Below are 27,475 nucleotides of genomic sequence, written 5' to 3' on the forward strand. Positions count from 1 at the left end.
GTAAAATATAATTCCTGTCCGCTGTTTCCAAATTTATTTGAAGTATTGGATTGATATCAGTTACTTTAGTGAGCTCATTGATGTCAATAGATAGTAAAATCAGGCGCAGTGAATAACAGGCGGCCGATCAGCTACCGCCGACTTACACCACCGCCAAACCGGAAAATCCACTCTCATTGACTTTTTATGCAATTTCGGATGAAAAGTCTTGAGACGTTTCTATGATTTAACTAATGTAACAATTAGATTCAGTGGGTATTTCACCCCGTTCTTCAGCTCCTCTCTGAATTTAGTCTGGGTCACAGCATAAATACACGTGTTGGTGCAGGAACTGAGAAGTTGAAGCATGAATCCGGCTGACTCAATGTCACTGGCCGTATAGTACTGGGCGTTTTTTGTATGCAGAGAGATAACATAAAAAACGAATGTGCTCCATAACAATATAAAACTGCCTGATATACTGAAGAGTAAAATGATGGATTTCCTTCGGTTCTCCATCTCTGGATCCTTGTGATTCTCTCCATTGCTGCGGCCCCGGAGTCCCCTGCGGACTCTACTGGCCGCTAAAATGTGCCTGGCGGTGAGAACATTGAACAGCAAAATCAGAATGAATGGGAGACAAGGCATTAACACAAGATGAAACAAGTCAAACGCTGTCCATGTGGGTGAAGTGAAAAAGGTCGGTTTCCAGACACAACCCCGGGGTACATTGTCCATTATATATTCCGGATCAAATACAAAGTACCAGGGAATGTTTAGTAAACAGCTCAGCGCACTCACCACCCCGATAACAACAGCCGCCGTTTTCTCGGTGCAATATTTTGTTTTCAGCTTCTGACAACAAATGGCCACAAATCGATCAAAGGTGAAAACCACTGTGAACCAGACAGAGGCCACTGTGGCTGAAAAAGTCATGGTGACAATAAGACGGCACACGGGGGTAATGGTCAAGAATGAAACTGGGAAATATATCCTACCAGTCACCCTCAATATCACATCAGTGATAATGACCAGGAGATCGGCCGCCGCCATTCCCACCAGGTAGCGAGTGATACATTTGGAGAGGCCGCACTTTCCTCGGGACAGGATCACAATCGCCACCAAGTTAACTGTAAGAGAGAGAAACGGAAGCAGAGAAATTACTGATCAGACCTGGAGACAAAGCGGCAGTTTGAGAGGATCAGGGTGAAATTTCCAGCTTTGTTGCTGCATCAAACGGTGGAAACTGATTCACTGACCTGGGCAGCGCTTTCGGGCAGAGAAATGTTTTTAAACACAATTATAAACAATGAATTGGGAAATTGATACAGAAAGTGAATAAAGTGAGCACCGGATCCACTCAAAGAGACGAGAGAGGGCGCAGAGCCGGTGGGCAAGGGAGAAGGGGTTTTACGGACAGTGAATCCAATAGATTAAATCCGAATTTGGGCTCCAGATGGACGGGAAAGTGACTGAGAGCCTGGAAGGTGATGGGACAGGGGGAGGTGCTGCTGGTTTGTTACTCTGGGTGAAGAGAGCCGACAGGGGCTGGCACAAGTCGAGGAAGACTGACATCCATGGCGGTGAGTTTGAGGCTTCGGATCGGATTGGAAGAGGCTGTTGGAGGCCGAGGCAGTAAGTGAGATTCGGAGGGAGACAAGGAAAATGGCATAAGAACTGGAGGGGAGACAGGAGCACGTGGTTTGGAAAAGCGGATCAAATGAAAGAATGAATAAGGAGGCAGAGAATTCAATGAAGCGGGAGGAGAGGCTGGGATTCACCGGGAGAGACTGCAGTTGGAGGAAATCTAATCTACTCGTCCCAGTAACACAAGGCAATTAATGAATTCAAATTTTATTTTTTGTGGTTATTGGTTGCATAATATTTCCAATAAATTCACTTCGCACATTCAATTAAAATTAAAATAAAATCCAATTATTAAATTAACCTCGTTCTTTGAAGCTGACACATGGCTTCTAGAATACAGCATCCTAATAATTCAATGCTATCAACAAATCACTGATTTTATTCATAAAATACATTTCAGTTTTGTTTATTTATTCAGTCAGTAAACAAGTGAACGGAATATTCACATAAACAGACTGAGGACCTGATAGTGATAAACACACCCGGAGAGAGTACAATAAAACTCTCACAATCTGACAACATCATAATAACACCTTCAATTCACATTTCATTTTCATAATTGTACTGGATGTTTCAGTAATTCATTCCGGTGAATTATTCACATCGCTGTCGCTCTGTCTCTCTCCCCCTCTGTCCCATTCTGTTTGTGTGTATCTCTCTCTCTCTCCCTCATTCTCCATGCGTCTCTCTCTGTCTCTCTCTATTCCTCTCGATCCTTCTCTCCCCCTTTCGTTTTCCATCTCATTCGCGTTCTCTAACGCCCATCTCCAGCTCTCCGCACTCTCTCTACTCTCTCTCTATGCCGCTTTTCACATCCGAGTAAATCCTAACATCCTGCGCCTGCTTTCTCTTCACCAGCCCCGTGTTCCAACGATCCTATTCTTAGTGTCAGTTTGTTAAATGGTGAAGTCTCTGTGAATGTTTCTTCAGACCATCCAAGTCGCCACCTGTTCACCTGCACTGTTCACTTCATCTACAATGTATGGAATAAACAGAATCGAATGCCTGTTCCAGACACACCTCACAATGATTGAAATTCCTTCTCCTGTAATTACAAAGTACAGCGTTAGATGGCGGCATTGTTCAATTAACAAAACACCAACATCACCGCTGCAACTTATCATCTACAGATAAATAGAAAGGCTCCTGATTCCAACAGATAAAGTTCAAACTGATACAACATAACTTCAAAACATTGCATTTTACAGTGAATTCATCCACAGTGAAGCAGAGAATGAGATGTGAAAGAATCAGCAGCAAACTCAGTTCAGCAGCCAGACTTCTGGAGCTGTGACAGACACACACATAACGAAATATTTCATAACAGTGAGAACCAATAAGTAGATTGAAATCCCAGTTAAACTGAACCATGTTATTGTGGAGGGAGGACATTGCGCTGCCTCCTTGTAACACTGAGACCGTGAGCTGTCTCATTATCAATCACTGAAAACACATTTATGGAAATATATTTCACAACATGAAACTGTTCCAGTTCCTGATGGTCTGATACCATCTCTTAACCCACACACCTGATTCCAATGCATTCAGTACAGAGAATAATCCAGTAACAATGCCAGGGTTGGATAAACAGTGTTCACGGCAGAAATAATGCAATTGCTACAGGACCGAAGGATGGACCGTTATTCCACAATAAATTCAGTGCAGAGAATAATCCAGTAACAATGACTGTGTTGGATATGTAAAGATCATAACAGATATAATTCAGCTGTTACAAGACTGAACGTTTTGAAGTTAAGGACATACCATTAATCAACAGTATATTGAGTACAAAGAAGAGTTCAGTAACAGTGCCAGGGTTGGAAATACAATGTTCATTACAGATATAATGCAGCTCCGACAAGACCAAAAGAGCAGAGACTTTAAACAATCTATCATTCAACTGAAATAAGAGAACGGCTGGCTGCGTAAAATATGGTGGGAGAAAAAATAATTAACCAAGTACAGCAGCACAGTTAACACCGATTTACAATATTCACAGATGAGATAACGGCTTACCTGGAACTCCAATGGCTGCAAGAACAGGATAGTAAATGCGTTCAATCTGAAAAATTGCTGAATATCCCATTTCTGTGAGAAGCAGTGACTTCTGTTGAACTGAAAACCGCAGCTCCGGCAGGCACTCTGAACTGATACATTGCAACAAGCCCTGATTTATACAGAGGATGAATCTCCACTGACACGGTTATACCCTGGATCATTGCTATTACTTACAGTCGCCGAAACAAATACATTGCATCAGCAGCTTTGTCTCCAATGTAAATAATGACGTGGATATATCGCAAACATCTCAATGTCCAGAACATTATCTTAATGAGACCTCTCTCAGGAATAAAGTTAAAAGCTGTGCTCAGAAAGGACTGGTCCAACAACAATGAGCGGCTACATTTACAGTTTTCATATAATTGTATTGATCATGTTCACTCCTGACGATTCATCTATAAATTTTACCGATTTCTCTGAATGTACACTGAATCCAGGGGCACAAACAGACCCGTTTCACTGTTCCTGCAGATTCTCGGTCAAAATATGAATTTTGTGTCTCTGGCACAGGGACAGTTAAAGGGCACGTTGAGGATTGTAGCCGAGAAATGACAGTGGGTGATATTGGGGGTTGGACACTGAACGAGCTTTATTGCCATTCCTCTCTCCGTTATTTTACTGCAGATGTTTACCCGTTTATTTTACATTGGTTGATGGCTCCAGTAAATTGGTCCGGTGTAAACCCGCTTCCCTCACCCGCCTTCATTCATTCCTCAGCCAATTGTCATTGAAACCCTCATCAATGCCTCTGTCCCCTCCAGACCCCATTCCTCCAGTTCACTCCTGACGGCCAGCCACCCTCCACCTTCCAACCAGCAGCAGGTCACTGACCCTCACTGACTCCTAGTTCCTGATCGCCCAATAGTTCACATTTTCATCCATGGCCCACCTCTCCCAATCTCCGCCCTCTCCTCAACACCTACAGGAAACCCACCCGTCACCTCCTCATTCATCGATCGTTGGCCTCTTTTGGTGGGACATCCCTCGCTTGGTTCCACTCACCTATCTGATCATAGCCAGGAGAAGCTTCTCTTCCCACCCTATCACCGTTATATCTGATGTCTCCAAAGGTTCAATCCTTTGCTCCCTCCTCTTCCTCATCTACATGCTGCCCTTTGGTGACATTGTCCACAGACATGGACCAGTTTTCAGCTGGACTTCCAACTTCTTTGTGTTGTCAGAGCGACATTCTGTTTAGATGAGCCACGAATTCAGCCAGTAAAAAATTGGGAACTCATGATCTTTGACCCCACAATCTCCACATCATTTCGACTGATTTCATCCATTCTCCTCTCTTTTTGATTGGAGAGTCCATCACTAATCATCCAAATTCTCAATGGCTTCCAGTCTCCTAAGCCTGTAGTTTATTTTTATTCTTTCTTACACTTAAATCCACCGGGGCCTCACCCCTCCCTATCTCTGTAACCTCATCCAGCCCCGCAGCCCCTGCCAAAGACTCTGCTCCTCCACCTGTGGCCGCTTGTGCAGCCTCAGTCCATTTGCCCTACTTTTGACAGCCGTGCCTTCAGCCATATCCACGCTCCAGGATTCCCACTCTGTACCACTCTATCTCCCTCTCCACCTTTCAGGTTTCAGCCGTGGTTCACTGGCAGCAGTCTCGCTTCTGAGTTAGAAGGTTATGAGTTCAGTCACAGAGACTTGAACACATAATTCAGGCTGACATTGCAGTGCATCACTGAGGGAGCACTGGACTGTCGCAGGTGTTCACTTTCTTAGGACATGTTAAACGGAAAACCTATCTGCCCTCTCAAGTAGATGTAAAAGATTCCACAGAAGTATTGGAAAAAGAACAGGGGAGTTATCCTGCTTTCCTGGATAATATTTATCCCTGAAACCAACATTACTAATCCCTTGCTTCATGATTTTGTTATCCCTCCTAATATCTCCTTCTTTGGCCGGGGGTCCATTTTTGTCCGATTATACTTCAGTAAATCGCCTTAGGATATTAATCTATGTTAAATCCGCTGTATAAATACAAGTAGTTATTGTTATATTTTACCATCCTCCACTCTCTTCATCTCACCATTGGCGGCCATTCCTTCAGACAACTAAATTCTACTTTCAAAAACCAACCTTATTCCCTCCGTCTGTCCATTTGCTTCTCTTCATTTTACACCCTCCTTACACCCACTCTTTGACCAAGGTTTTTTCACCAGTCCTCCTGATATCTTCTTATTCCTTTAGTGCCCGTTTTTACCCACCCCTCCGTGAAGCCCCCTGGGAATGTTTATTACATTAAAGGCGGTCTGTGAATGCGAGTTGTTGTTAACTTTCATTGGACTGTGTTCATTAGTTGTCCACTGAATGAACAAATCTAATTTCTGGGCTAATATTTTTGTACCAGAAAAAGATTTATATAATAGACGGACTTGTTGAGATAAATTAACATTGGCCATTACTTGTGGACACTGTATTGTTTGAACAACATAACTCGGTTTATCTACAACCATCGCATTGCAATAGAGGGCATTCTAGTGCATGGATATCGCTGAAGGCAGGGCTGTCAAAAATGGGACAAATGGACTGCGGAGGCAGCCTTTAGGGAGTCGTCTATGTATAATGAGACCAGTTACAGTGACCAGGGTGAAGGTTTATTAGTTATTTGTCTTTTCTCTCTTTGGTAAAACCTGGTTTACTTCTGGCTCGGGCTGATAGGAACATATAAATATAGAAAACAGGAGCAGGAGTAGGGCCATTGGGGCCTTCGAGCCGGCTCCGCCATTCAATATGATCATGGCTGATCCTCTATCTCAAGACCATATACCCGCTCTCTCCCCATACCCCTTGATGCCTTTTGTGTCTAGAAATCTATCGAGCTCCTTCTTTAATATATTCAGTGACTTGGCCTCCACAGCCTTCTGTGGTAGAGAATTCTGCATGTTCACCAGCCTCTGAGTGAATAAATTTCTCCTCATCTCAGTCCTAAATGTCCTACCCCGTATCCTGAGACTGTGACCCCTCAGCCAGAGGAAACATCCTCCCTGCATTCAATCAGAACTTTATACCTTTCAATGAGATCCCCTCTCATTCTTCGAAACGCTCGTGAATACAGGCCCAGTTGACCCAATCTCTCCTCATGCGACGGTCCTGCCATCCCAGGAACCAGTCTGGTGAACCTTCTCTGCACTCCCTCTATGGCAAGTATATCCTTTCTTAGGTAAGGAAACCAAAACTGCACAGTATACTCCAGGTGTGGTCTCACCAAGGACGGGTAAAACTGCAGTAAGACATCCTCGATCCTGTACTCAAATCCTCTTGTAATGAAGGCCAACACACCATTCGCCTTCCGAACTGCTTGCTGCACCTGCATGTTTGCTTTCAGTGACTGTTGTACAAGGACACCCATGTCCCTTTGTACATCAACATTTCCCAATTTATCATCATTAACATAATACTGTGCCTTTCTGTTTTTGCTTCCGTCACGTTATACTGCATCTGCCATGTATTTGCCCATTCATTCAACTTGCCTAATTCGCCTTGAAGCCGCTTTGCATCCTCCTCACAACTCACAATCCCACCAAGTTTTGTGTCGTCAGAAAACTTGGAAATATTACATTTGGTTTCCTCACCCAAATGATTGATATATATTGTGAATAGTTGGGGCCTAAGCACTGATCCCTGGGGCACATCACCAGTCACCGCCTGCCACCCCGAAAAAGACCCATTTATTCCTGCGCTCTGTTTCAAAAGACCCATTTATTCCTACTCTCTTAATATGATGCAGCTTTATGAGTGACTCTCTTTGGTTAAAGCCCGTAGATCCAGAGTACAGTCTGCAGTTTTGACGGCCATTATAGAAACTGCACTCAACGCATAGAAAGCACAATGTTGATTGCCTCGAATGAGGCCAGGGAAGGGAAGCTGTATGAGGAAAGACGTGAAATTCCGGGAATTTTTCTATGGAAATGGAGGAGAGGAAACTTAAATTTCAAATCATGAAGTTGTTTGATAGAGTAATAGAGAATTACTGTATCCTCTGGTTGTGAGGATCAGTGATAGAGTAATAGAGAATTACTGTATCCTCTGGTTGTGAGGATCAGTGATAGAGTAATAGAGAATTACTGTATCCTCTGGTTGTGAGGATCAGTGATAGAGTAATAGAGAATTACTGTATCGCCTGGTTGTGAGGATCAGTAATAGAGTAATAGAAAATTACTGTATCCTCTCGTGTGAGGATCAGTGATAGAGTAACAGAGAATTACTGTATCCTCTGGTTGTGAGGATCAGTGATAGAGTAATAGAGAATTGCTGTATCCTCTGGTTGTGAGGATCAGTGATAGAGTAATAGCGAATTGCTGTATCCTCTGGTTGTGAGGATCAGTGATAGAGTAATAGAGAATTACTGTATCCTCCGGTTGTGAGGATCAGCGATAGAGTAATAGAGAATTACTGTATCCTCTGGTTGTGAGCATCACTGATAGAGTAAGAGAGAATTACTGTATCGCCTGGTTGTGAGGATCAGTAATAGAGTAATAGGGAATTATTGTATCCTCTGGTTGTGAGGATCAATGATAGAGTAATAGGGAATTACTGTATCCTCTGGTTGTGAGGATCAGTGATAGAGCAATAGAGAATTACTCTATCCTCTGGTGTGAGGATCAGTGATAGAGAAATAGAGAATTACTGCATCGTCTGGTTGTGAGGATCAGTGATAGAGTAATAGAGAATTACTGTATCCTCTGGTTGTGAGGATCAGTGATAGAGTAATAGAGAATTAATGTATCCTCTGGTTGTGAGGATCAGTGATAGAGTAACAGACAATTACTGTATCCTCTGGTTGTTAGTATCAGTGACAAGAGGTCAACAATTCCAGCTCATCATGAAAGAGTTTAATTTTAAATTCTTCACGCAGAGATTTTTTGGAGCATGGAATATTTTACCATCGGGAATGGAATAACCAGAAAAGGTACAATAGCAATTTTTACCATTGTATCATTTAAGAGAAAATTGAATACATTTTTGAAATTGATGAAGATAAAGGGCACTTGGGAGAAAGTTTGCCATTGCATACATTTTGAATTGCTTTAACCATGAACAGACACTGACACGATGGGCCCCTGTTCTGTAATCCTCTAAGCTTCATGTTTCTCCTAGATTGTGATTTGTGACGTGCTTGAATGATCCTGGAGGCCGGTGTGCTGCCCCGTGTCTAACAATATGACGGTGTAACCCAGGGATGTAACAATAGTTCCCCCTTCTAATCTAAACTGGATATTCATGTTCCTACACTGCCCAATGTCTAACAATATGATCGTGTAATTCAAGGATGTAACAATAGTTCCCCTTATGATTTGAACTGGATATTCATGTTTCTGCACTGTCGAATATCTAACAATATGACAGTGTAAGCCAGGGCTGTAACAATAGTTCCCTCCTTATAATCTGAGCTGGACATTCATGTTTCTGCACTACCGAATACCTAACAACATGATAGTGTAGCCCAGTAATGTAACAATAGTATCCCTTTATAATCTGAACAGGATATTCATGTTTCTGCACGGTCCAATACCTCACAATACTATAATGTAATCCACGAATGTAACAATAGTTCCGCTTTTAATCTGGCCTGAATATTCGTGTTTCTGCACTATCCAATATCTCACAACACGACAGTGTAACCCAGGGATGTAACAATAGTTCTCCCTCTATTCTGGCCTGATTATTTGTGTTTCTGCACTACCCAATATCTCACAACACGACCGGGTAACCCAGGGATGTAATTATAGTTCCCCCGTGTAATCTGAACTAGATAATCATATTCTGCACTGTCCACTTTCTAACAATATGACAGTGTTACGCATGGATGCATCAACAGATTCCTTTTTAAACTGAACTGTACATTCGTGTTTCTGGACTGCCACATAACTAATAATAACACAGTATAACCCAGGGATGTGACAGTAATTCCCCATATAATCTGAACTGGATATTCGTGTTCTGCACTGCCCAATATCTAACGATGCGATAGTTTAACCCACGGATCTAACAGTTGTCACCCATGGGATTAAACGGACAGTGGCAGCGCGGATACAAAATTGACTAGGAGACAGAAAGCAGAGAGTAATGGTGAACGGTGTTTTTTCAGACTGGAGGGAAGTATACAGTGGTGTTCCCCAGGGGTCACTATTAGCACCACTGCTCCATATGATATATATTAATATCCTGGACTTGGGTATAGAGGGTATCATTTCAAAGTTTGCAGATGAAACAAAACTCGAAAAGTAGTAAATAATGTGGAGGATAGTAACAGTCTTCAGGAGGACATGGACAGACTGGTGAAATGGGAAATACATGGCAGATGAAATATAATCACAGAAGTGTGAAGTGATGCATTTTGGTAGGAAGAATGTGGAGAGGCGGCTCTTCTTTTCCCAGTGAGTAGTGAACCTCTGCAATGCGTTGCTGGCTGATGTAGTGGGTGCTGACTCTCTGTCTGCCTTCTCCAGGGAACTGGACCGGTTTTTGGCTGGGGAAGAGGTCGCAACATATAAAAAGTAAGAGGATTTACTATTAACGTGCTTCTGATCCATATGATCTCCTGGACTGATTTCGATCACTTGAGGGGATCGGGGATGAATTTTCCAGTGTATTCTATCCCCTAAAGGCACAGGATTTTTTCTCAGGATCTTTGCCTCTTCCGGGAGATTCCATGGCTGCGGGCGGGGGGAGGGGGAGTCAGTGTCAGTAATGATGCTCCAGCCATCCCGAGTGAGGGGCAGGCTTGATGGACCAGCTGGTCTTTTACTGCCCGTCATTTCCGTTTGTTCGTGTGCGTCCCCAGCTCGTCAAGGTATTTTCAATGAAGCGATCGTCACACAAACCCACTCCTGCGGCATGTCCTGCGTCTGTCTTTAGTGAAACGAGACTCAATGTCTGTGCGTCTCACGTTATTCTCCTCTGAAGCTCAAGGGCTCGAAATATTCTTTCAGGCCTCTGCTGCAATGTGCCTGAGAATTTCTCGTCCCGTCCAACCGTCCGCTACGTGACTAGGTGGCTGTTGTCTGCTTGGAGCACAAGAGGAGATGATTTTAAGCCCAGTAAATCATTCGGTGGTCTTAAGACAGTGAACACCCAGTTCTTCTACCCTTGGTTATAGGTCTATTGGATTCGGGGTTGCAGCTCAGTGGTATAGCGCCTGCTTTGCGTGTATAAATTTCTGGGTTCAATATCTAACACCTCCACCATTTATTTTCACCAGAATGTCCAACAGAAAGACGAATCGTGCTTTCAGAGGGAAGCGAGTTCCAACTTCTGAGACAAACATTCAATTGTCCCGAAGCAGGATTTCATCTCACGGTCCCCTCAGCAGCTCAGCTCATAACAGCCGCCGACTGACCAGAATTCAAAAGGTAAAGTGTTTGGGGATAGAACCTGAGACCTCATGCACGCGAAGCATTCGGTCATTCACTGAGCTCCATCACCAGATAATAACGACCTCTAACCAAGTGTAAAAGGACTGAGTGCCTCACTTTCCTAAGGAAACCCGAGGATTTAATGTGCTGAAAAGCATTTCCTCTTTTCAGCTGCTTTGAGGTATGCGGACCTGATACTAGTATTTTAATTCCAGATTTTATTTAATTAATTAATGTTAAATTCCGCAGCTGCCGTGGCGGGATTCGAATTCATGACGCCACCTTATTCGTTCAGGTCTCTCGATTGCTAGTCCAGTAACCTAACCACTATTCTACCGTACCCGGTGGGTGAATAGAAGAAACCAGGACTCCTCACTCAAAGAAATGAGAAAGGGAGTGTTGCGAAGAAAGTCTGGGAGAGAGGAGAGTCTCCTCGGGCTGTGCCGACCAGCATTTCTGTTTCAGGTCGCCGTTCTTCGAACTGCTCGCTGGACATTGCACCGTCACACATTCCGATCAGTCGGCGGCTGTTTTGAGCTGAGCTGCTGAGGAGACCGTGAGATGAAATCCTGCTCAGGGGCAATTTGATGCTTGTGGAGCCTCAGAGGTTGGAATTCGCGGCACACCGAAACCAAGATTCGCCTTTCTGTGGGTAATTCTGGTGAAAAAATAGCTTTAGAGATGCTGGGGATTGAACCCAGGACTTCATACATGCAAAGCACGCGCTCTACCACTGAGCTACATCCCCAGATAAGCGCACATTCGAACGAAGAGCTGATCTCCTTCATTTTATGAGACCACAAAAGGTTTTTTTTGTGCTTCAATTCATCTCCTTTTCTGCTCCAAACAGACAATTAAACATGAAGTTTGCGGACCTGATATAATTGTGGGTGAACGGAAGAAACCAGGCCTCGGCACTCAGAGCAATGAGAAAGGGGGCATTGAGAAGAAAGGGTGGGAGAGAGGGAGAGTCTCCTTTGGCTGTGCTGTCACCATCATTCCGATTTCAGGGCACATTTTTCGAACGCTCCCGTTATCAGTCACTTTGCTTACGGTTGGACGGGACTAGAAATCCTCAGGCACATTGTAGCAGAGTTCGGAAAGAATATTTCGAGTCCCCGAGCTTCAGAGGAGGGTAAGGTGAGACACAGACAGCATTGAGTATAATTTCACTGCAGACGGATGCAGGACTTGCCCCTGGTGTGGTTTTGTGTTTAAAGATCACTTCACTGAAAACACCTTGACGATCTGGGGCTACAGACGGACATGATGGTCAGGAAAAGACCAGTTGGTTCATCAATCCTGCCCCACATGCCTGGAGCATCGTGACCAGACACTCCCTACCGACACCACCCGCCCCTCCCACCGGAAACATGTAATCTCCTGGGAGCGGCGACAAACCAGAAACAAATCCAGCGCCAATAAGGAGGGGAAATTCTGGGAAATTCCTCCCCGAATCCCTCCGGCGATCGAATCGAGTTCAGTGGATCACACTGACCATGTGTAGGTTAACTGTAAAACCACTCACCTTCTATATGATGCGATCTCTGCCTCAGTCAAGAACTGGTCAAGATCCATCCAGAAGGCAAAGAGAGAGTCAACACCCACCACACCAGCCTGCACTGCATTCCAGAGACTCAGTACTCTCTGGGAAAAGAAGAACCGCCGAACATCCAGACTATTCCTACCTCTGTGTCGTCTGAACGCCTGTCCGCTGCTCCTCCCCGATCTGTGAAACTGGGAATAATCTATTTCGTCACTCAGAGGGTGGTGAACGTGTCGAATTCTCCACCATAGGATACTGTGGAGGCCAAGTCACTGAATATATTTAAGAAAGACAAATTTGTCCACACAGAAGGCAACAAAGCGTATGGAGAGAGAGCGGAAATGTGGTATTGAGATAGAGGATCAGCCATGGTCATATCTAATGGCGGAGCAGGCTCGAAGGGCCCAATGGCCGACTCGTGATCCTATTTTCTCTGTTATTATTTCTGGGCTCGCTCTCCAGCCCCGGGATGGGAGCCATTTCAAAAGCGCGTGCGTGCTTCCATTGAATTTTATCGTGTGCAGAGCGTTCGGTTTTTCTCGAGGTGAAGAAACCCTTTCCTGTCCTTGTGTGTGAAGGTGAGGTGAGAACAAGAGGGTCTTTTCAAAATTCGAAACATAAAGCGTTTGGAGATGCCGGGGATTGAACCCGGGACCTCATACATGCAAAGCATGCGGTCTTCCACTGAGCTACATCCCCTACCCACAACTACTTCAAATTTAGAATAACAAAAGTGGGCTTCCCGCTCTGTCTCTCCCGGACAACGCGATGCCCAGTCGTCACACGTGCTCACAATGTTCAACCTCTGCTTCATTTCACGGGGTTTCTGCTCCTCTTGACTTTGAACTTTCCAAAAACAATGTCAGCGGAAATAAAAAATATATATAATTGCCACTACTCAGTGACGAGGTTCACATCCAAATTCTGAATCATAAAGTGAGATGGATGAATGACACAGCGTCAAACAAGAGCTGGGACTGCTCGCTCGACATTGCACTGTCACACATTCCAGTCAGTCGGCGGCTGCTATGAGCTGAGCTGCTGAGGGGACCGTGAGATGAAGTCCTGCTCCGGGATAATTTAATGCTTGTGGAGCCTCAAAAGTTGGAACTCGCTGCGCTTCGAAAGCGCGTTTCGCCTTTCCGTGCGTAATTCTGATGAAAAATATTTTTGGAGATGCTGGGGATTGAACCCAGGACCTCATACATGCGAAGCATGCGCTCTACCACTGAGCTACATCCCCACACAAGAAACCAGTCTAACCAGGGAAAGAAGAGCTGATGCATTCCAGAGACTTACTACTCTCTGGGAAATGAAGATCCGACTAACATCCAGCCTATTCTTACCTCTGTGTCGTCTAAACGCCTGTCCCGTGCTCCGCCCCAATCTTTGAAACTGCAAATAATCTATCACGTGGCAGACCCACCTTGGACGGGCTCAGAAAATGAGAACGGTCAGTTCTTCTTTCCTTGGTTAGCTATTTATTGCATATGGGGATGTAGCTCAGTGGTAGAGCGCATGCTTCGCATGTATGAGGTCCTGGGTTCAATCCCCAGCATCTCCAAAAAATCTTTTTTCATCAGAATTACGCACGGAAAGGCGAATCGCGCTTTCTGAGCGCAGCAAGTTCCAACTTCTGAGGCTCCACAATTGTCCCGTCGCAGGAATTCATCTCACGGTCCCCTCAGCAGCTCAGCTCACAGCAGCCGCCGACTGACCGGAATGTGTGACGGTGCAATGTCGAGCGAGCAGTCCCAGCTCTTGTTTGACACTGTGTTATTCATCCATCTCAATTTATGATTCAGAGGTTGGATGTCAGCCTCGTCACTGACTATTGGCAATTGTATTTTTTAAAATTCCGCTGACTTTTTTTTTGGAAGGTTCAAAGTAAAGAGGAGCAGAAACCCCGTGAACTGAAGCAGAGGTTGAACATGGTGAGCACGTGGAACGACTGGGCATCGCATTGTCCGGGAGAGACAGAGCGGAAAGCCCACTTTTACTCTAAAGTGGAGGGCTTGTGCCCGTGGGGATGTAGCTCAGTGGTAGAGCGCATGCTTTGCATGTATGATGGTCCCGGGTTCAATCCCCAGCCTCTCCAAACGCTTTATATTTCGAATTTTGAAAAGAGCCTCTTGTCCTCACCTCACCTTCACACACAAGGACAGGAAAGGGTTTCTTCACCTCGAGAAAAACCGAACGCTCTGCACACGATAAAATTCAATGGAAGCACGCACGCGCATTTGAAATGGCTCCCATCCCGGGGCTGGAGAGCGGGCCCAGTCATAATGACAGAAAAAATAGGATCACGAGTCGGCCCTTCGAACCTGCTCCGCCACGATATATGATCATGGCTGATCCTCTATCTCAATACCATATTCCCGCTCTCTCTCCATACGCTTTGATGCCTTCTGTGTGGAGAAATCTCTCTTTCGTAAATATATTCAGTGACTTGGCCTCCACAGCCTTCTTTGATAGAGAATTCCACAGGTTCACCACCATCTGAGTGAAGAAATAGATTATTCCCAGTTTCACAGATTGGGGAGGAGCAGCGGACAGGCGTTCAGACTACACAGAGGTGGGAATAGGCTGGATGTTAGGCGGTTCATCTTTTCGCAGAGAGTACTGAGTCTCTGGAATGCATTGCCGGCTGGTGTGGTGGGTGCTGACTCTCTCTTTGCCTTCTGGATGGATCTGGACCAGTTCTTGACTGAGGCAGAGATCGCATCATATAGAAGGTGAGTGGTTTTACAGTTAACCCACGCATGATCAGTGTGATCCACTGAACTCGATTCGATCGCCTGAGGGAGTCGGGGAGGAATTTCCCAGAATTTCCCCTCCTTATTGGCGCTGGATTTGTTTCTAGTTTGTCGCCGCGCCCAGGAGATTTCATGTTTCCGGTTGGTGGGGCGGGTGGTGTCGGTAGGAAGTGTCTGGTCACGATGCTCCAGGCATGTGGGGCAGGATTGATGAACCAACTGGTCTTTTCCTGACCATTATATCCGTTTGTAACCCCAGATCGTCAAGATGTTTTCAGTGAAGTGATCGTTAAACACAAAATCACACCTGGGGCAAGTCCTGCATCCGTCTATAGTGAAATTATCCTCAATGCTGTCTGTGCCTCACCTTACCCTCCTCTCAAGCTCAGGGACTCGAAATATTTTTGCCGGCCTCTACCACAATGTGCCTGAGCATTTCCAGTCCTGTCCAACCGTAAGCAAAGTGACTGATAACGGGAGCGTTCGAAAAATGTGCCCTGAAATCGGGAGGATGGTTACAGCACAGCCAAAGGAGTCTCTCCCCCTCTCCCAGCCTTTCTTCTCACGTGGCAGACCCACCTTGGGTGGTCTCATAAAATGAGAACAATCAGCTCTTCTTTCCCTGGTTAGACTGAATTTTCATTTGGGGATGTTGCTCAGTGGTGGAGCGTATGCTTCTGCATGTATGAGAAAGTGGGTTTAATCCCCAGCATCTCCAGCAACATTTTTCATCAGAAGTCCGCACGGTAAGGCGTATCGCGCTTTCTGAGCGCAGCGAGTTCCAACTTCTGAGGCTCCACAAGCATTAAATTGTCTCGGAGCAGGACTTCATCTCACGGTCCCCTCAGCAGCTCAGCTCACAGCAGCCGCCGACATGACTGGAATGTGTGACGGTGCACTGTCGAGCGAGCAGTCCCAGCTCTTGTTTGACGTTGTGTCATTCATCCATCTCACTTTATGATACAGAGGTTGGATGTCAGCCTCGTCACTGACTATTGGCAATTGTCATTTTTTTATTTCCGCTGACTTTTTTTTTGGAAAGTTCGAAGTAAAGAGGAGGAGAAACCCCGTGAACTGAAGCAGAGGTTGAACATTGTGAGCACGTGGAACGACTGGGCATCGCGTTGTCCGGGAGAGACAGAGCGGAAAGTCCACTTTTTATTCGAAAGTGGAGGGCTTTTTTGCGTGGGGATGTAGCTCAGTGGAAGAGCGCATGCTTTGCATGTATGAGGTCCCGGGTTCAATCCCCGGTATCTCCAAACGCTTTATGTTTCGAATTTTGAAAAGATCCTCTTGTTCTCACCTCACCTTCACACACAAGGACAGGAAAGGGTTTCTTCACCTCGAGAAAAACCGAACGCTCTGCACACGATAAAATTCAATGGAAACACGCACGCGCCTTTGAAATGGCTCCCATCCCAGTGCTGGAGAGCGGGCCCAGGAATAATAACAGAGAAAATAGGATGACCATTCGGCCCTTCGAGCCTGCTCCGCCATTATATATGATCATGGCTGATCCTCCATCTCAATACCATATTCCCGCTCGCTCCCCATACCACTTGATGCCTTCTGTGTGTAGAAATCTCTTTCTTAAATATATTCAGTGACTTGGCCTCCACAGCCTACTGTGGTCGAGAATTCCACAGGTTCACCACCCTCTGAGTGAAGAAATAGATTATTTCCAGTTTCACAGATCGGGGAGGAGCAGCGGACAGGCGTTCAGACTACACAGAGGTCGGAATAGTCTGGATGTTAGGCGGTTCTTCCTTTCCCAGAGAGTACTGAGTCTCTGGAATGCATTGCCGGCTGGTGTGGTGGGTGCTGACTCTCTCTTTGCCTTCTGGATGGATCTGGACCAGTTCTTGACTGGTGCAGAGATCGCATCACATAGAAGGTGAGTGGTTTTACAGTTAAACTACACATGGTCAGTGTGATCCACTGAACTCGATTCGATCGCCTGAGAGATTCGGGGAGGAATTTCCCAGAATTTCCCCTCCTTATTGGCGCTGGATTTGTTTCTAGTTTGTCGCCGCTCCCAGGAGATTACATGTTTCCGGTGGGAGGGGCGGGTGGTGTCGGTAGGATGTGTCTGGTCACGATGCTCCAGGCATGTGGGGCAGGATTGATGAACCAACTGGTCTTTTCCTGACCATCATGTCCGTCTGTAGCCCCAGACCGTCAAGGTGTTTTCAGTGAAGTCATCGTTAAACACAAAACCACACCTGGGGCAAGTCCTGCATCCGTCTGCAGCGAAATTATCCTCAATGCTGTCTGTGTCTCACCTTACCCTCCTCTGAAGCTCAGGGACTTGAAATATTCTTGCCGGCCTCTGCCACAATGTGTCTGAGGATTTCTAGTCCCGTCCAACCGTAAGCAAAGTGACTGATAACGGGAGCGTTCGAAAAATGTGCCCTGAAATCGGGAGGATGGTGACAGCACATCCAAAGGAGACTCTCCCCCTCTCCCACCCTATTCCTACCTCTGTGTAGTCTGAACGCCTGTCCGCTGCTCCTCCCCGATCTGTGAAACTGGGAATAATCTATTTTTTTACTCAGAGGGTGGTGAAGCTGTGGAATTCTGTCCCACAGAAGGCTGTGGAGGCCAAGTCACTGAATATACTTAAGAAGGCGATAGATGGATTTCCAGACACAGAAGGCATCAAGGGGTATTGAGAGAGAGCGGGAATCTGGGGTATTGAGATCGAGAATCAGCCATGATCATATCCAATGGCGGAGCTGGCTCGAAGGGCCGAATGTCCGACTCGTGATCCTATTTTCTCTTATTATTACTGGGCCCGCTCTCCAGCCCCGGGATGGGAGCCATTTCAAAAGCGCGTGCGTGCTTCCATTGAATTTTATCGTGTGCAGAGCGTTCGGTTTTTCTCGAGGTGAAGAAACCCTTTCCTGTCCTTGTGTGTGAAGGTGAGGTGAGGACAAGAGGGTCTTTCAAAATTCGAAACATAAAGCGCTTGGAGATGTCGGGGATTGAACCCGGGACCTCATACATGCAAAGCATGCGCTCTTCCACTGAGCTACATCCCCTCAGGAAAAAACGCTTCAACTTTAGAATAAAAAAGTGGGCTTTCCGCTCTGTCTCTCCCGGACAACGAGAGGCCCAGTCCTCACACGTGCTCCAAATGTTCAAGCTCCGTTTCAGTTCACGGGGTTTCTGCTCCTCTTTCCTTTGAACTTTCCAAAAAAAAAGTCAGCGGAAATAAAAAAATACAATTGCCAATCGTCAGTGACGAGGTTGACATCCAACCTCTGAATCATAAAGTGAGATGGATGAATGACACAGTGTCAAACAAGAGCTGGGACTGCTCGATCGACATTGCACTGTCACACATTCCAGTCAGTCGGCGGCGGCGATGAGCTGAGCTGCTGAGGAGACCGTGAGATGAAGTCCTGCTCCGGGGCAATTTCATACTTGTGGAGCCTCAGAAGTTGGAACTCGCTGCGCTCAGAAAGCGCGATTCGCCTTTCCGTGCGTAATTCTGTTGAAACTTTTTTTGGAGATGCTGGGGATTGAACACAGGACCTTGCGCTCCACCACTGAGGGATATCCCCAGATGAAATGCTTTTTTAAACAGGGAAAGAAGAACTGATTGTTCTCATTTTATGAGACCATCCAAGGTGGGTCTGCCAGGTGGTAGATTATTTCCAGTTTCAAAGAAGTGGAAGTGTCCGGGGGTATGCTTCTGACAGGCAACATGTCAGAGTCCATGAGGAAAGGCATCATCATCGTCATCTACAAGCGGAAGGGCGAGAGGGAAGAAATCAGAAATTAGGCACCCGTTTCCATGCTAAATGTTGACTACAAGATTCTGTCTGAGGTCCTCCCAACCGGCTCTGCTCTGGAGCTGCTGATCCACCCGGATCATACCTGTACTGTACCTGGCAGGAAGATGCCTGATAGCCTGGCACGACTCAGTGATACGATCGCCTACGTGCAGGATGCGGGGTGAACACCTGGCTCATCAGCCTGGACCAGCAGAAGGACTTCGACTGAATATCCCACATGTACATGATGGACGTGCTCTTTAAAATGTAGTTTGAGGAGGCAATCTGCGATTGGATCCGACCGATCTACACGGAAATCTATAGCGCAGTCCTAATCAATGGTTGGGAGTCCGAGAGCTTTCCATTCACATCTGGAGTCAGGCAGGGCTGTTTCTCTCTGTGGTCTTGTTTGTGTGTTGTATCGATCCGTTTGCTGCATCCATCAGGAAGGTCGCAGGCATGGGGGAGGGGGGGGATGGGGTTGGTGACGATCCCAGGCAGTGGAGGCTCTCAGGTTAAAGGTTTCCGCTACATGGACGACGTCACCGTCTTCTGCTCTGATCAGCGGTCGGTTCACAGACTGATGGGCATCTGCGACCGTTTCGAGCTGCCCTCGGGGGCTAGAGTGAACCGAAATAAAAGCGAGGCCATGTTATTTGGCAAGTGGAGGCCAAGTCCTTTGTCCCCTTCACTGTTAGGTTCGACTATATGAAAGTGCTGGGCATGTGGTTCGGGGGTCCCTGGCCTGCACCATGAAACGGGGAGAGCGGGTCGCCAAGTCCAAACAGAAGCTTGTTATGGAGGTGGGGCTCTCCCTCTCCATAACCGGCAGGGACCTGGTGATAAGGTGTGAGGTACTCGCAGTTTTGCTCCACGTGGCCAGGGTCTGGCCCATACCCCGCTGATCCGCCGTCACAGTCACCCGAGCTATCTTGCACTTTGTCTCGAGGTCCAAGGCAGAACTTGTCCGCAGGGACACCACGTCCAAGACCCCAGACAAAGGGGGGAAGACTGTCCCCAAAACTACTCTGATGCTGATTGCCACCTTTGTGTGTGGCTGCCTGGGGATATGTGTAGAGCCCCAGTACGCAAACACCAAGTGTCACTACGTGCTGCGTTTTTACCTGTCCCCCACACTGAGAAGGCTGGGTCTGGCCACGCTGGCCGAGCAGACGCAAGACGTCTCGGCCAACTGAACCGTAATCCCCCAACCCCACCTGTCCCAGATGGAGAGGATCCTGACGACCACAAGGCCGCCAGACAGTGGGAGTCCTGCAGGTAAAGGAGAGGGCGGATCTGATCCAGCAGTTCCCCGACCAGACGGTCGATGCCATTTGGCAGAATGACTCATTGCCAGAACTGACCAACCGGCGCCAGGATGTAGCCTGGATGATGGTGAGAAGGGCCCTGCCACTGCGGTCCTTCCAAAACTCACGCAATCTCAGAACCACCGCGAGCTGCCCTCGAGACTGCAGCAAGGAGGAGACCATCGTCCATCTCCTGGTGGGCTGACCCTTGGTGCAGAAGATGTGGAGACAGATGTATTTTTATCTGTCCGGGTTCATCCCCAACACCTCAGTAACACAGGACAGTGTGCTCTCCGGGCAGTTCCCCAGGACGCACACCAAGACAGAAATCAACTGCTTCTGGAAAACCATCAAGTCGGTGAAGTTGGCCCTTTGGTCCGCCCGAAAACTGCTGGTCTTCCAGCTGAAGGAGCTGTCCATGATCGAGTGTTGCCGACTGGCACACTCCAAGTTCCAGGAGTACGTGCTGAGGGATGTAATGAAATGAGGTGCGGCCTACATAAATGCTCTATGGGGAAAGGCCACTGTATAAGGCCATTTCACTTTGTATTGTACAGCATGCATTAGAAGATATGTTCTGTGATTTGAATTATAATAATGAGGTCATTGTGTGAACGATCTGTATTGTTTTGAACGGTAACTGTGATTTACATTGAAATGTGTATATCCTTAAATTTTAAGAAATAAAGTATATTTTGAAATTTTAATAAAATTTCGGGCACAAATACACAAATCACGAAAAGTAGCGACGCAGGTGAAAAAAAGGCAAATCAAGCACTGGGATTCAAATCTAGAGAAATAGAATTGATAAGCAAAGAAGTTACGTTAAACCTGTATGAAGCCTTGGTTAGGCCACACTTGGAGTATTGTGCACAGTCTGGTCGCCATATTATAGGAAGGATATAAAGGCATTGGAGATGGTGCAAAAAAGATTCACAAGGATGATGCCATAACTGAGAGGTTATCCTTATCAGGAAAGGCTGAACAGGATGGATCTCTTTTCTGTAGAAAAGAGAAGACTGAGGGGTGACCTGACAGAGGTCTTTAAGATAATGATAGGTTTTGGGAGGGTCGATGTAGAGAAAATGTTTCCACTTGTGAGGGAGACCAAAATTAGAGGTCATAAATATTAGATAGTCACTAATAAATCCAGGAATTCAGGTTAAACGTCTTTCCCTAAAGAGTGGTTAGAATGTGGAACGCGCTACCACAGGGAGTAGTTGAGGCAAATAACGTAGATGCATTGAAAGGGAAGCTAGATGAGGAGAAGAGGGAGAAAGAAATATGGTGTCCTGATAGGGATAGATGAAGTAGGGAGGGAGGAGGCTCGTGTGGAGCCTAAAAGCTGGCATAAACCAGTTGGGCCGAATGGCCTGTTTCTGTGCTGTGGTTTCGATGTAACTCAATGTACTGTTTTGAGGGCGGCGGAAGAGAAGTCGGACCTGGGGGTGCATATTCACAAATCTTTGAAAGTGGCAGGGCAAGTTGATAAGGTGGTTAAGCAAGCGTATGGGATACACGGGTTTTTACATAGGGGCATTGAATACACAAATAGGGAAGTCATGTTAAACCTTCACAAAAAGACTGGTTAGGCCTCAGCTGGAGTATTGTGTGCAACACTGGGCATCACACTTTAAGAAGGATGTCAAGGCATTGGAGAGGGTACAGAGGAGACTTACCTGGGTGATGCCAGGGATGAGTGACTTCAGTTATGTGGAGGGATTGGAGAAGCTGGGATTGTCCTCCTGAGATCAGAGAAGGCTCAGGGAGACCATTAGTGGTGTTCAAAATAATGAGGGTTTTTTATAGAGCAAATAGTGGAAACTGCATACTCTGGCAACTGGATTGGTAACTAGAGGTCATCGGTTTAAAATAATTGCCAAAACAACGAGAGGGGAAATGTGGAGCATATTTTTTACACAGAGGGTTGTTAAGCACTGCCTGAAAGGATGGAGTCCCTTTTAGAGACTGTCTTCGTGTCAGAGACTCAAAATTCATACTTCAACTGGGAAACTGCAGGAACAGAGTGAAACGGGTTTACTTGTGTCCCTGGATTCAATGCACAATGTGGAGAAATCTGTAAAATTTATAATTGAATCGGCAGGAGTGAACATGGTCAATACAATTATATGAAAACTCTAAATGAAGCCGCTCATTGTTGTTGGACCAGTCCTTTCTGAGCACAGCTTTTAACTTTATTCCTGAGAGAGGTCTCATTAAGACAAGGTTCTGAACTTTGAGATGTTTGTGATATATCCACGTCATCATTTACAAGGAGGCAAAGCTGCTGAAGAAATGTGTTTGTTCAAATGACTGTAACTAATAGCAATGATCAGGGGTATAACCGTGTCAGTGGAGATTTACCCCCTGTATAAATCAGGGATCGCTGTAATGAATCCACACAGACTGCCTGCCGGAGCTGCGGTTTCCAGGCCAACAGAAATCATTGCTTCTCACAGAAATGGGATATTCAATAATGTATCTGATAGAATGTATTTATTATCCAGTTCTTGCAGCCGTTGGAGTTCCAGGTAAGCCATTATCTCAGCTGTTCATGGTCTAAATCGGTATTAACTCTGCTGCTGTACTTGGCATTATTTTTCTCCCATCGTGTATTATACAGTGGACTGTTCTGTTCTATCAGTTGATCGATTGTCCTAAGTCTCTGCTATTGTTGTCTTATAGCAGCTGCATTGTGTGCCTTATGATCTTGTATATCCAACCCTGGCATTGTTACTGTATTATTCTCTGTACTGAATGTATTGGAATCAGGTGTCTGGGCTAAGAGCTGGTATCAGACCATCAGGAGCCGTGAACAGTTTCATGTTGTGGAACTAACCTCTCCTGGAATATTTTTTCATCAATGTGTTTTCAGTGATTGATAATGAGACAGCTCACGGTCACGGTGTCACAAGGAGGCGGCGCAATGTCCTCCCTCCGCGATAACATGGTACGGTTTAACAGGGATTTTAATGTATTTATTGGTTATCACTGTTATGAAAGATGATTTCATTGTGTGTGTATCTGACACCGCTTCAGATGTTTGGCTACTGAACTGAGTTTGTTGCTGATTCTTTCACATCTCGTTCTCTGATTCGCTTTGGATGAATTCAATGTAAAATGCAATATTTTGAGGTTACGTTTTGTCAGTTTGCACTGTTTCTGTTGAGATCATGAGCCGTTCTATTTATCGATAGATTAGAAGCAGCAGCGGAGATGTTGGCGTTTTGTTAATTGAACAATGCCGCCATCTAACGCTGTACTTTGTAATTACAGGAGAAGGAATTTCAATTATTGTGAGGTGTGTCTGGGAGAGGCATTCGATTCTGTTTATTCCATGAATTGTAGATGAAGTGAACAGTGTAGGTGAACAGCTGGAGACTTGGATGATTTGTGGAAACATTAAAATATTCACAGAGGCTTCACCATTTAACAAACTGACACTGAGAATAGAATCGTTGGAACACGGGGCTGGTGAAGAGAAAACAGTCGCAGGATGTTAGGATTTACTAGGAAATGAAAGGGGGCATTGAGAAAGAGTAGAGACAGTGCGGAGAGATAGAGTGCAGCGATAGAGAACGTGACTGAGAAGGAAAACGAGAGGGACGGTGAGGAGGAAAGAGAGGAAGAGATAGACAGAGAGAGAAAAATGCACACACGGAGAACGAGAGAGGGGAGAGAGAGAGCAGCAGCGGTGTGAATAATTAATCGGAATGAACTGCTGAACCTTCCAGTACAATTATGAAGAGGAAATGTGATTTGAAGGTGTTATTAGAATGTTGTCAGATTGTAAGAGTTTTATTGTATTCTCTCCGGGTGTGTTTAACAATATCAGCTCCTCAGTCTGTTTATGTGAATGTTCCTTTCACTTGTTTACTGATTGAATAAATAAACATAATTGAAATGTATCTAAAGAATAGGATCATTGATTTCTTTATCGCATTTAATTATGGGGATATTGCATTCTAGAAGCTATGTGTCAGTTTTATTCAATAAAGAACGAAGCGAATTCAATGATTGTATTTTCATGTAATTTTAGTTGAATATGCAAAGTAAATTTATTGAACACATTATGTAACCAACGAGCAGTTCATTGACACCAATAACCAATAAATTAATGGTTGAATTCGTTAACTGGATTGTGTGAGTTGGACCTCTTGATTAGATTTCCTCTAACACTCTGCTGCAGTCTCTCCCTGTGAATCCCAGCCTCTCCTCCCACGGCATCGAATCCTCTGTCTCCTCATCCGTTCCTTCAGTTCATTCGCTTTCCCAAATTATCTGCTACTGATTCCCCTCCAGTTCATACATGTCCTTTTCCTTGGTCTCCCTCCCAAACGCACTCGTTCGCTCGGCCTCCAGTTGCCTCTTCTAATCCAATACGAAGCCTCAAACTCACCCCCACGGATCTCGGTCTTTCCCGTTTTGTGCCAGCCCCAGTCGGCTCTCTCCACCCAGAGCAACAAACCTCCCCCTGTCCCCTCACCTTCGCTGCCCTCGCTCACTTTCCCGTCCATCTGGAGCCCAAATCCGGATTCAACCTGTTGGACTCCCGGTGTTTAAATACCTCCTCCCTTCCCCACCGGCACTGCCCCCTCACTCGGCCCTTCCAGTGGATCTGGTGCTCACTTTATTCACTCTCTGTATCAATTTCCCAATTCATTATTCATAATTGTGTTTGAAAACATTTCTCTGCCCGAAAGCGCTGCCCAGGTCAGTGAATCAGTTTCCACCGTTTGATGCAGCAACAACGCTGGAAATTTCACCTCAGATTCTCTCAAGCTGCTGCTTTGGCTCCAGGTCTGATCATTAATTTCTCTCCTTCCGTTTCTCTCTCTTACAGTTAACTTGGTGGCGATTGTGATCCTGTCCCGAGGAAAGTGCGGCCTCTCCAAATGTATCACTCGCTACCTGGTGGGAATGGCGGCGGCCGATCTCCTGGTCGTTATCACTGATGTCATAATGTGGCGCATTGTTGAGATTTATTTCCCAGTTTCATTCTTGACCATTACCCCCGTGTGCCGTCTCATCGCCATCCTGATCTATGCAACCACAGCGGCCTCTGTCTGGTTCACAGTGGTTTTCACCTGTGATCGATTTGTGGCCATTTGTTGTCAGAAGCTGAAAACAAAATATTGCAACGAGAAAACGGCTGCTGTTGTTATCGGGGTGGTGAGTGCGCTGAGCTGTTTGCTAAACATTCCCTGGTACTTTGTAATTTCTCGGAATATATAATGGAAAATGTACCCCGGGGTTGTGTCTTGAAACCGACGTTTTTGACTTCACCCGCATGGGCAGCGTTTGACTTGTTTCATCTTGTGTTAATGCCTTGTCTCCCATTCATTCTGATTTTGCTGTTCAATGTTCTCACCGCCAGGCACATTTTAGCGACCAGTAGAGTCCGCAGGGGACTCCGGGGCCGCAGCAATGGAGAGAATCACAAGGACCCAGAGATGGAGAACCGAAGGAAATCGATCATTTTACTCTTCAGTATATCAGGCAGTTTTATATTGTTATGGAGCGCAGAAGTTTTTTATGTTATCTCTCTGCGAATAACAAACGCCCAGTTCTATACGGCCAGTGACATTGAGTCAGCCGGATTCATGCTTCAACTTCTCAGTTCCTGCACCAACACGTGTATTTATGCTGTGACCCAGACTAAATTCAGAGAGGAGCTGAAGAACTGGGTGAAATACCCACTGAATCTAATTGTTACATTAGTTAAATCATAGAAACGTCTGAAGACTTTCCATCCGCAATTAAATAAAAAGTCAATTAGAGTCAATTAGAGTTTCACATTTGTCCGTGGTGGAAGACGGGCGGCAGCGGATCATGCGCCCGTTATTCACCGCGCCTGATTTTACTATCTATTGACATCAATGAGTTCACTAAAGTAACTGATATCAATCGAATACTTTAAATACATTTGGAAATAGCAGACAGGAATTATATTTTACCCGACAAATGCGGTGTTGTGAAATGATACAAGATGTGATTCTAACATGAAATTATTTGCTGTTATTAGTCTGGAAATAATATGATTTCAAGATTAAATGTTTAATCCTGAAATGTGTAAAATCAAATGCTCCTTTCCGGTTGGTGATTATTTCCCATCACACACACTGCCCGGTGGGATGGACTGAGGGTGAGCTGTCAGGGTCAGACAGCGTCCTGTTCATTGGGACATTTGTTTTGACCAGATCAGAATAATAATGGAGCAACACCCGGACCGTTACTGACTGGTAAAATATTAATGTAATTTCAAACTCCAGTGGGGAGTTCTGGAGGAATGTGCAGGTATCGACTGTCTCTTCAGTCCGATATCAGGTGAAGAATTACTGGCTGTTGTGTAATTTCCATTGATTGGGAGTTGGCGACATCTACTGGGCGGAAACGGGAACTGCAACAGAGCGAGAAAGGATCCGTCAGAAACCAGTTCAAATGAAGAACAAAATCCAACAGCCTGCAGTGTCTGTTCAGGGTCTGATGTTTGAGAGCAATTTGATCATCCCCGCTTGTCACCGATGGTGGTATAGTGGTGAGCATAGCTGCCTTCCAAGCAGTTGACGCGGGTTCGATTCCCGGCCATCGCATTTCAGTATTCTTATTAAATTATTTCCATCATTAGGTTTGCCACCGAATTTGTTGCAGTTCAGCTGGATGTTGTTTCCAAAACATAAACTGGTATAATTGCAGCAAAATGTTTTCAACGTTAATTTATCTTTCCCATAGAAGGAATAGATGACAAATATACTGGAAATAGTGAGCTACCAAGGGTCTAACAAGAGTGAGGAAGGCAAATGATATGTGAGCTTTTATTGCAACGGTGTTGCAATATTAGAGTAATAAGGACTTGTTGCAATTGTGCTATGAGGAGATATTGTGTAAAATTGGCCTATATTCGCTGGAGTTTAGAAGAATGAGAGATGATCGCATTGAAACGTGTCAATTTTTTAGACGGCTTGACAGGGTAGATGCGGAGAGGCTGATTCCCCTGGCTGGAGAATCAAGAACTTGAGTTCAGAGG

General features: G+C 45.6%; 7 non-coding genes across 7 annotated transcripts; 3 read left to right on the forward strand and 4 right to left on the reverse strand.

Moving 5' to 3' along the window:
- Positions 1-11,736: 11,736 nt before the first annotated feature.
- trnaa-ugc (transfer RNA alanine (anticodon UGC)) lies at positions 11,737-11,808 on the reverse strand. The gene has a single exon. It is a non-coding gene; the product is annotated as a tRNA-Ala (tRNA).
- Positions 11,809-13,233: 1,425 nt separating this feature from the next.
- Positions 13,234-13,305, reverse strand: trnaa-ugc (transfer RNA alanine (anticodon UGC)). The gene has a single exon. It is a non-coding gene; the product is annotated as a tRNA-Ala (tRNA).
- Positions 13,306-13,777: 472 nt separating this feature from the next.
- On the reverse strand, positions 13,778-13,849 carry trnaa-cgc (transfer RNA alanine (anticodon CGC)). Its single transcript has one exon. It is a non-coding gene; the product is annotated as a tRNA-Ala (tRNA).
- A 249-nt stretch (positions 13,850-14,098) lies between these two features.
- On the forward strand, positions 14,099-14,170 carry trnaa-cgc (transfer RNA alanine (anticodon CGC)). Its single transcript has one exon. It is a non-coding gene; the product is annotated as a tRNA-Ala (tRNA).
- A 461-nt stretch (positions 14,171-14,631) lies between these two features.
- Positions 14,632-14,704, forward strand: trnaa-ugc (transfer RNA alanine (anticodon UGC)). Its single transcript has one exon. It is a non-coding gene; the product is annotated as a tRNA-Ala (tRNA).
- Positions 14,705-16,549: 1,845 nt separating this feature from the next.
- On the forward strand, positions 16,550-16,621 carry trnaa-ugc (transfer RNA alanine (anticodon UGC)). The gene has a single exon. It is a non-coding gene; the product is annotated as a tRNA-Ala (tRNA).
- A 1,710-nt stretch (positions 16,622-18,331) lies between these two features.
- On the reverse strand, positions 18,332-18,403 carry trnaa-ugc (transfer RNA alanine (anticodon UGC)). The gene has a single exon. It is a non-coding gene; the product is annotated as a tRNA-Ala (tRNA).
- Between the last annotated feature and the right edge of the window lie 9,072 nt (positions 18,404-27,475).

This window comes from Heptranchias perlo, unplaced genomic scaffold, assembly GCF_035084215.1.
Source record: "Heptranchias perlo isolate sHepPer1 unplaced genomic scaffold, sHepPer1.hap1 HAP1_SCAFFOLD_60, whole genome shotgun sequence".
NCBI lineage: Eukaryota > Metazoa > Chordata > Chondrichthyes > Hexanchiformes > Hexanchidae > Heptranchias > Heptranchias perlo.